Source organism: Melospiza georgiana, chromosome 1 (genome assembly GCF_028018845.1).
Source record: "Melospiza georgiana isolate bMelGeo1 chromosome 1, bMelGeo1.pri, whole genome shotgun sequence".
Classification (NCBI taxonomy): Eukaryota; Metazoa; Chordata; class Aves; order Passeriformes; family Passerellidae; genus Melospiza; species Melospiza georgiana.
Genome location: NC_080430.1, coordinates 60,943,340 through 60,952,046, shown reverse-complemented (window position 1 = coordinate 60,952,046; position 8,707 = coordinate 60,943,340).

The window sequence follows — 8,707 nt, the reverse complement described above, 5'->3', positions numbered from 1 at the left end:
TCAGTGTTTAAAATTCAGAAAACCTCAGATGCTTATCCAGGTAGCTGATGAATATAATTTTTGGGTTTGCAATTCTCAACAAAATTATCTATAAATCTATAATTCTACTGCAGCTGGCTGTGCCATTTTCAAACATATTTCTCAAACTTGAAAACTTGATTGTGGACACCTTTTTGTGAGAAAGATACTTGATATTAAGAAGGAAAGTACAGATACATGAAATAAGAAAGTTGCAATCTAATAGCAAGGAGGATGCTCCCCCTGCAAAAGACCAAAAAAACCACCCCAAAACCAAATAAAAACCAAACTATGAACCCGCCCAACCCAAAAGAAACACCCCCAACCCCAAAACCTTAAGAAAATGAAAATGTTCATTGCTTTTTTTAAAAGTCAGGAGACCTTTAACTCCTCTGCAATGTGAAAAAGACAAATTGAATTTTCATGAATGAAGGAAGACTTTGTGGTGCTGCATTTAAAGACTTAACACCTCACTTTAGGGCCTGCTGTCTCATTCAGTATCTCATTCTGGCTCTTCAGATCTGACAAGCAGCCTGCAGCTGTGACCATTTCTTTTCTTACTTGGGTACCAGATCTCAAAACACGTGTGACATTGTTCTTTTTGCTCTGCACTTGCCTGTTTTAAGGCACTGAGTGCAAGGGGGTGTCTGTGGTGTGCTTGAGGAGCGTGTTGTTCCGCAGATAACCGGGAGCACGTGGGCCGTGTGCCCACCCTTTAAAGTCCACATCAACTGCTGTTCATTAGGGTTTTACCTGGCAGCCTGTTTCAGAGCAGCTTGTAATAGAATGAGGGGGAGTAGAAGTCTCAAGAATCTTTGCAGGTATCATTTTATTTTATTTGCTTGTCCATGAAGAGGGAGTGAGAGCAGTTCCTGTCATCCTTGAATGCTGAGACTAGCAGGTGGGGCGTGGATTGAGCTGCACCAAGTAAGCCAAGGATGGGACAGCTGATAGTGTGTGTGTCATTGAAAACCATCAGGCTTGGGCATTTCTGGAGAAGGATCTGATTAATTGTATTATCAGAGTCGGTGTCAATTTGACTTATAATCTGAACAATTCTCTCACCCTTGCCTTGTAGAAGAGGTCCTGCATCCCTCAGATCATTTTGTTGATCCTCTGCATTTTGGAGTATGAGTTCATTTTAAGGTAGCTGTCTAGACTGATCTTTTTATTTTATTAATGCTGTGAAAAGTGCAAGTGTTAACCCAACTTGTTAATGGAGGAAAAGCTGCTAGACAGCGTTGGTGCAGAGAAGAACCAGTATTGTACGTGAAGAACTTGGATGCTGGGACTTCCTGCAACAGCATCATGATTTATAGAGCACATGGATGAAGGTCAGCCAGCATAGATCCACCCAGCCCACTGCTGCTCAAGGCCAGAGGTAGCCTTGGCACAGGGGGAGGGTGATGTGTGACCACGTTCAGTGTGGAATTCTGCAGAGCCAGCTGGCTGCAGGGCTGTGGCATTGAGAAGGATCAAGGGTGATAGGGGCAGGAAGACATTTTTGGGTTGAACTTCAGCTGAGGGAGGTGTGTGAGATGGCTGCTTCAGGTACAAAGGGGCTGCCTCCCACCGGCATAGTCCAGGGCTGGGCAGTCTCTGTAGGAACCTGCCAAGTTCTGCAAAAATGTGTGTCCTGGGAGCACACCGCAAGCCCAGCCGTCAAGGGTGGCACTCCTGCTGGGTCAGGGTGTGGAATGGCATTTGGAAGCTGAGAGGCAGCAGCTCCATGTTAAACACTGCACCAAGGAAGGCTGCTGTAGGGGAATTCCCAAAACACCTCTCTGTGAGCGCAGTGGCCGTCCCTCCCAATCTGCAGTTTCTTTGTAAAGCCTGGGTTTTGCTGAACACGGCTTTCACCACATCCCTGCACGAGTGAGGAGTTTGAAGCGGACCTGGGATCCCTGGATGCTGGGGTACTGTGGGAGTGGGGATGGGGGAACCTCTCCAGGGCCCTTATGAGCCTGAGACCAAGCTGGTGCCGCTGCACCAAAGGCGCTGGGGCTGGCAGGCCCTGGGAGGCTTGGACAGAGGAAAGTCCATCCCACAAATGACACTTCTGCCACTGGATTCTTCAGACGCTGTTTTTGTTCTTTAACAGATGAATTGGAAAGCTTGGACTGGAGGCTTTCTAATAAAAATTGTTCAACTAAGAAGAAAAATGTCAACTATTTATAAAATATAATATTTTAAAAATAATACAGATATTCAAAAAAATGCACATAGTATTCTGAATGCTTTCATTTTGGACAGGAGGAGGGAACCAGAACAACAACAGCAGCATTAAAGACCTCTTAATCATGCAAGGCACTTGGGGAAACAGAGCTTAGCAAAATGATACATTAATAGGGAAAAAAAAGGTATTTTCTCTGAGCGGCTGCTTCCTACTGTTTCTGTTGGCCTGAGGCACATGTTCCTCTGGGGCAGTGAGGTCAACTGCTGTAGAAATACCCAAAAATCTTGGCAAAAACCTTGAAATACCCTTAAAAAATCTTGAAAAACCTTGAAAAATCTGCAACTTTTGTATCTTCTCCGTCTACTTTTGGATTAGGTGGAGGAGAAATTAACTGGCAGTTTTGTTACTTGCATAAAACTTTTGCTTTGTACTACTCTGGTTGAGCATTGTTAGATCCACTTGTGTTTTTGCTGGAGTATTTGTATCTTGCTGAGAAACATGGATTACTCTTTGGCAAATCTGAAGCCTTAACACCTTTAAATACAGTGACATTACTATTAGAAGATGTTTAGCTGTTGGGGCCAGTTCCCTGTTCCCTCTCTGTGGGTGAATTTTTAAGGATATAGGAGGGCAAAAAATCTGAACAGGTCGCTTTAGACAAAGGAATTCACAAACCCTATAAGCAGACCCAGCCAAAGGCAGAGGGATAAGTTGTGCTTGGAAATACTATGTTGGTGAGAAGTCCTGAGAAGGGTGATAAATCCTGCAAGAGGGAATTACTTGGTTTTTCCTTTATTTTTGTTTGTTTGTTTGTTTGGATTTTCCTCCTTTCATCCATACTGCTAAATAAAAGTATGCTGTTTTCTTATTCTGCATTGTATAGTAAGTCAGCTGCAAGGGACAAGCAGAGCATCAGTGTCAGGCATCCAGTCAAGGCTCAGCGCAGAGGCACCCCTGCCTCAATTTACCTCCTTTTCCTCTTTGACAGGAGCTAATATATGTTGTGCCCAGGTGTCACACATGGACAAACCAATGTGGGTCTCATTGGAGAGTGGGGCACTGTGCCCTGACGGTCATTGCTGGGGACAGGATGGACATGTGGTGAACTGGGGCAGGATACAGTTGTTGTCCTGGACTCCTCACTGGTTTTCCCGGTCCTCCCCTTGTGGTGGCCCCCAATGCCAGATTTAAAATGGTGCTGACATCTACTGATTGTTGTTCATATATTAATGCAATCGCTTGCTTTTCCCTCCTCTTCTGAATTACGACAATAATGCTGAATTTACTGTAACTTATTATAATTTCAGGTCTGCATGAGAGTTCTTTGAACTATCAGGGTTTAAAAAAAAAAACTTCAAAATACTCACTTCTTTGTTAACAAGCACTGAAGCCTTGAGAGTGTGTCTGGGTTTGTGCCTGTGTCTGATTAATCCCTGAAGCACCCAGTTATATGAACTCTTTGGATTGCTGGCGACAAAAATTATGGTTGTGGATTTGACTAATTTCCATGCCAACGATTTAATACATCCATGTCCTTGATGTCAGGTGTGCTTCTCAACTGAGAACTATATTCTTGGAGCAGCCCTGAGTAGGTTATGGTAGGCATCTGCAGGAGGAAATAAATTTACATAAAGCAAGAGAGACTTAAGCCTGTGCAGATTGGCTCTTCTTGAGATGGAAGTGGCACAGAAAATAGAACTGAAGTTGCAGGAAAGTGTTAGCTTTAAATAAAAACAATTGAGAAATAAAAATCCCGAGGCGGATGCATTCCATCTAAACCAAAAGCAGTTGAAATGTAATTCCCCATGTGCTGTGATGCCACCTACGGGATTTCTGTGGGGAGCACAACCCTGACCACAGCGTTTAGATTTTTAATCTTAGGAGGACATCATGCTCTTGTGGTTTTAAAATAAACCTTCAACTCTGAGTCTGTCAAAACAAATGTTTCCCACTCTGTAGTTAGCTTTTTCTGTATTGAATTTCAGGAAAGTTGAATTCCTTCTCAGAAACTTTGGTGTGTTGCTGTCAGCAATTACAGACCTGAGCCCAACACCTCATATACTTCCTGCCCACAGAGGCATTTCTAGCTTGCTTAGTGCATAGTAGATCTGCCTTGTAAAAAAATCATCAGAGTAATACAATCTATGAAAAATCTTGTGAGTTTCTGCAGCCATCACAGCAGTGATTTTGAACCTGTGAAATTCATACGTGTTTTGAAGAGCAGAGGATTTCTGTGTTAAAAGATTTGCATTTGGGAGCCATAATTAAATGCAAACTTGAAAAAAGAGATCTGAAACTGTAATACTAGTCCTAAACTCCAGACAAGTAACCTGAGTGTTAAACATTCAAAGAAGCATCTTTTGTTAACCTGTATGTTTTGGGCAAGACCTTTCATTCCACAACCTAGAAAAGGCTGTAATATATGAGAGAAGATATGTACTCTTCAAGAATAAGTAGTAATGTATGGAATGCATTTTCAACTCACTTGATTCTTTCCAGACACAGAACTGTTGTCACTTAAATGTGGGTTGAATTGGCCAAGCAAAGCACAGAGCTATCATTCAAGCCAGGACACTGCTGGATGTTACTAATGGTTACTAATAACCACATTTATCCTGGGGAAGGACTGGACAAATTCAACCCTCTTGCTCAGTGAGTGCTGTTTTTTTTCAAGGGTGTCAAGTACCTGCCTGGTGGGCAGCCCAGTGCTGTGGGATGGCTGCAGGTGGGTTGGATGCAAAGGAGAACATTTCACAGTTATTTCATATTTATTATGAGTAGATGCAAGAAGTTTTGGGTTTTTTTCCAATGAGAACAAACAGGCATTTGAATAATTTCTCCAGGGAAGGAAGTTGTGGAATCCCCAGTACTGGACACTTTTAAGGTTGAGCTGAACTGGTTACTGGGCCATCATTACAGTGTGCTTTTGCCAAGTAAGATTGCACCAGATGATGCCTGAGGTTTATTCCAGCCTGGTATTTTGTCATTCTGTTATTATGTGATGCTGCAATGGAACTGTTGATCTAGAATTAACTTGCATAGAGAAAATATGTCATGGAATTCAAATCCAAGCACTGGAAATGACGACATTTTAAAAATGCAAGGTAAGTGAGGAGACCAGCAAGACAGCATGTGTGGTGGTGCTTTTCAGCTCCTCAGAGCTTTATTACGGAATTACAGCATTGCTGATGTGGGAAGAAGCAGAGCCACCTAGAGCCCAGGGCTGTGTCCCATCATGTGTTGACTATCTTCAAGGGTGGAAAATACTTTTGTCTTCTCTGGGCAACCTGTGCCCAGTGCTGTTTTAACCAATCTCATAGTAAAAGTGATGTTCAGGTGAAGTTTGAGGTTTCTCATTTGTGTCCACTGCCTCTTATCCTGCCAGCAGGGGCTGCCTTTCCAAAACACTTCTAGATAATGAACAAGGCCTTGGGAAAGGCATCTGCCGCTAACAAAGTAGTTAAAAGTCTGCTGCAGGGGGCAGTAAAAATGTATTAAAGATCAGCAGCAGCTGCACACCCATTTACTGTGAATAAATGTTCCTTCTGTGTTCTGGTAGGAAGCTTCTCTGCTGTTAAAAATCAGAGCATCATAGGATGGCACAGTTGCTACATTCACAATGCCAATGCCTTTATCTTCACCTGGAACAGTTCATGGCTGATGGACAGCACTGCTGTACACAGGAAACTCGGGTGAACTACTCAGTTTGGGAAACTTGGGACTGAGGACAAGGACTGAAATTTTTTTCATTGCAGAGTTTGGTGCAGTGATGTTAAATAGTGATGTGCTTATAATTGTGTGTATTTGCTATTTATTTACTTGTTGAGTGTCATTGTGCTGCTTCTGAGCACGTAACAAAATGAACACCAGGTGTGATGGATCATCACACATCAGAGCAAGAAGGGCCACAGTAATGGTTAACAGTCTGTGTTTCTGTACTGCACATGCCCTTGATTGCAGCAGCAATGATGTGAAAAGTTCAAAGAGCATTTCTGAGGCTCTGGCCCTTGCTCACACCCATGTTTGCCTCTGGAGTTTTTTAATCAGTTGCCAAGAGAAACTTCTCCACATGAACATAACAGATGCTGTTACCGGATTGTAATCAAGCCTTTGCATATTTTTGAGTGTGCTTAAACTTGACTAAAAATCCTTCTCAGAATAATGAAATGCATCTCAGTTCCACGTATCACTGTTGTTACAATCTGGACTGTGTTGGCTGCTTTACCATCACAACTGACTGACCTGGGGCATGGGTAACTCAGCTCCCTTCCACAGGCCACAGCTCCGCTTGCTCTGTTCCTAAGCTGTGGACACTGACCAGCACTGCCCGGCTGGGCCAGCTCCCAGAGCAGGGGGGGAAGTCTGTGCTGAGGTTGTTTGTGATGGCACATTCTTACTGCATCACGTATGGATGGAAATAATAGTTTCCGTCTCTCTTTTCTGCAATGATAAGTATCTATGATAAGCATTCTGTTACATGGTTTCATTCTCTTGACTCTTTCTGCCTGTACAGTTTCTCCTGTTGAAGCCTAAAGCCAGAAGGGAAAATAAGATAGATTTAATTTTTTCTACTTTAGAAATGTGTATTTGCATTTCTCACATCTCCTTTGACTCATCTGGGCCTTGAGTGAGGCCTTAAAGCTGTGTTGCAGGGAGGCAGTAAATCCTGCATTATGGATATGAGCAGCACTTCAGAAAGTACTGCAGCCACAAGAGGCTGCTCCTGAGTTTCCATTGCCACTTGAAGCCTGTTAAAGAAGCAAGGTGCACAACCTGCTAATGACAACACAGCCACAGCCTTGCTGACAGCCGCTCAGTTGTTGCATGGAAGTAATGGCTGCAAATATTTAAACTTCGTTATGCCAGAGGCCCTGAACGTGATGCAGCGGTCGGGGGCTGCTCCTGACTGGTGCCAGCAATTCCACTGGTTCTTGGAAGCTGCTCTTACTACTCTGAGCAGCAGGGACCAGAGTGAAAACACCAGATGGAACTCAGAGGAAAATGAACTGCTGCAGCTGAATGCACCTGAGAATGAAACCATTCAAAGTTATCTTTTTAGCCTTTTTGTGTGCCTATAGCCAGACAACATCATGTATAAATTAGGCAATAAGTCAGTGTGAGCCTGCATCTTTGATTGCCATTTGTACTTGAAATCCAAACTTAAAAGTATTAACCTCTCATATTTTGGTTCTTTACCAAAATAAATTGCTAAATTCTCTGCAATGGCCAAATGTGCTCTTCCTGAAGAGGCTGACATGGAGCCTGATACAGAGCACTGTGATATAAATATGCATATATATGTGTATATTGGTGTGTATACAAGCATATATGTGCATCTGACTATATCTTTATTTGTATTTACTGAATGTTGCTCCTGCTGCTGCAGCTTAAAATGTGGCTGAAAAGTAAATTTATACAGCAAACAGCAGTAACAACCCATCCACTTCTACAGTCAGCAAACAGCGCAGAATTGCAGAACACCAAGCTGAAGAGCAGGCTTTAATTTGAAACCTGCCCCATTAGCACTGGTAAGAACTTCTGTTCTGCTGTATATCATAACCCACTGATTGAATCATTTAACCCCCTAGGACTCTTCAGTGCTGCAGAAGAATGCTGGCTTAGAGGAGGAGTCAGAACTGAATAAAACAGATTGAAGACCTTTGTATATATTGCAGCTCATGCTGAGAATTTAGCACAAAGAAGCAAAGTGAGAAACCTTGCCAAGCACCAGAGAAGGCATTTGCAAGAACACAGGGATGGCTCTTTACAGCAAGAAGCTATGGAATTATGAAGGAGTGTCAGAATTACAGAGCCATCAACACCCTTTGGCTCAGGTTACTCTCCTTACTGGACATGGCCAAATGAAGAAGAATCCAGTTTTAAGGAAGGCAAATCAGAAAATACTCTGGGGGGAAGAATAGACTTATTCTGGTTTAAGAAAGGACTGTGATCTAATTAACTCTGTTAACACTACTAATCTGTTAATACAAGTTTGAAAGTCACTTATAGGTTCACAGATATGTTATATATATACACATATAATCAGAATTATTTTCGTATATATGATAATGTAATGAAAAATTTAAGGTTAATAACCTTTCTTTATCTAAGTAATGGTAGGATTACTGCACTATCTCAGGAACTATTGCATCTTCAGGGAAGGCTGTCCTTTATTTTTTATTTTCCTTTATGTCCTAGGAACTGAAAGGCAAAAAAAAAATCCTTTTACAAGAACTTTTACTTAGATATTTTACTGTTGCCTTAGAAGATCATCTGGTCAAACATTTTGGTTCATTTAGCACCATGTCTAGTTGTATCTTGAAAACTTCCAGTTGAAGGGACTCCACCATGTCCCTGGGGAGTTTATTCCAGGGATTTGTTATTATCACTGTAAAAAAATGTCTTATATTGAGATGAAATGCTCACATTTTTTTCCCATTAAGCAGTGCATGTACAAAGTCCATTAAATTAAGAAATTAAATTAAATTAATTTATGTTTCCCCAGTTTTCAGA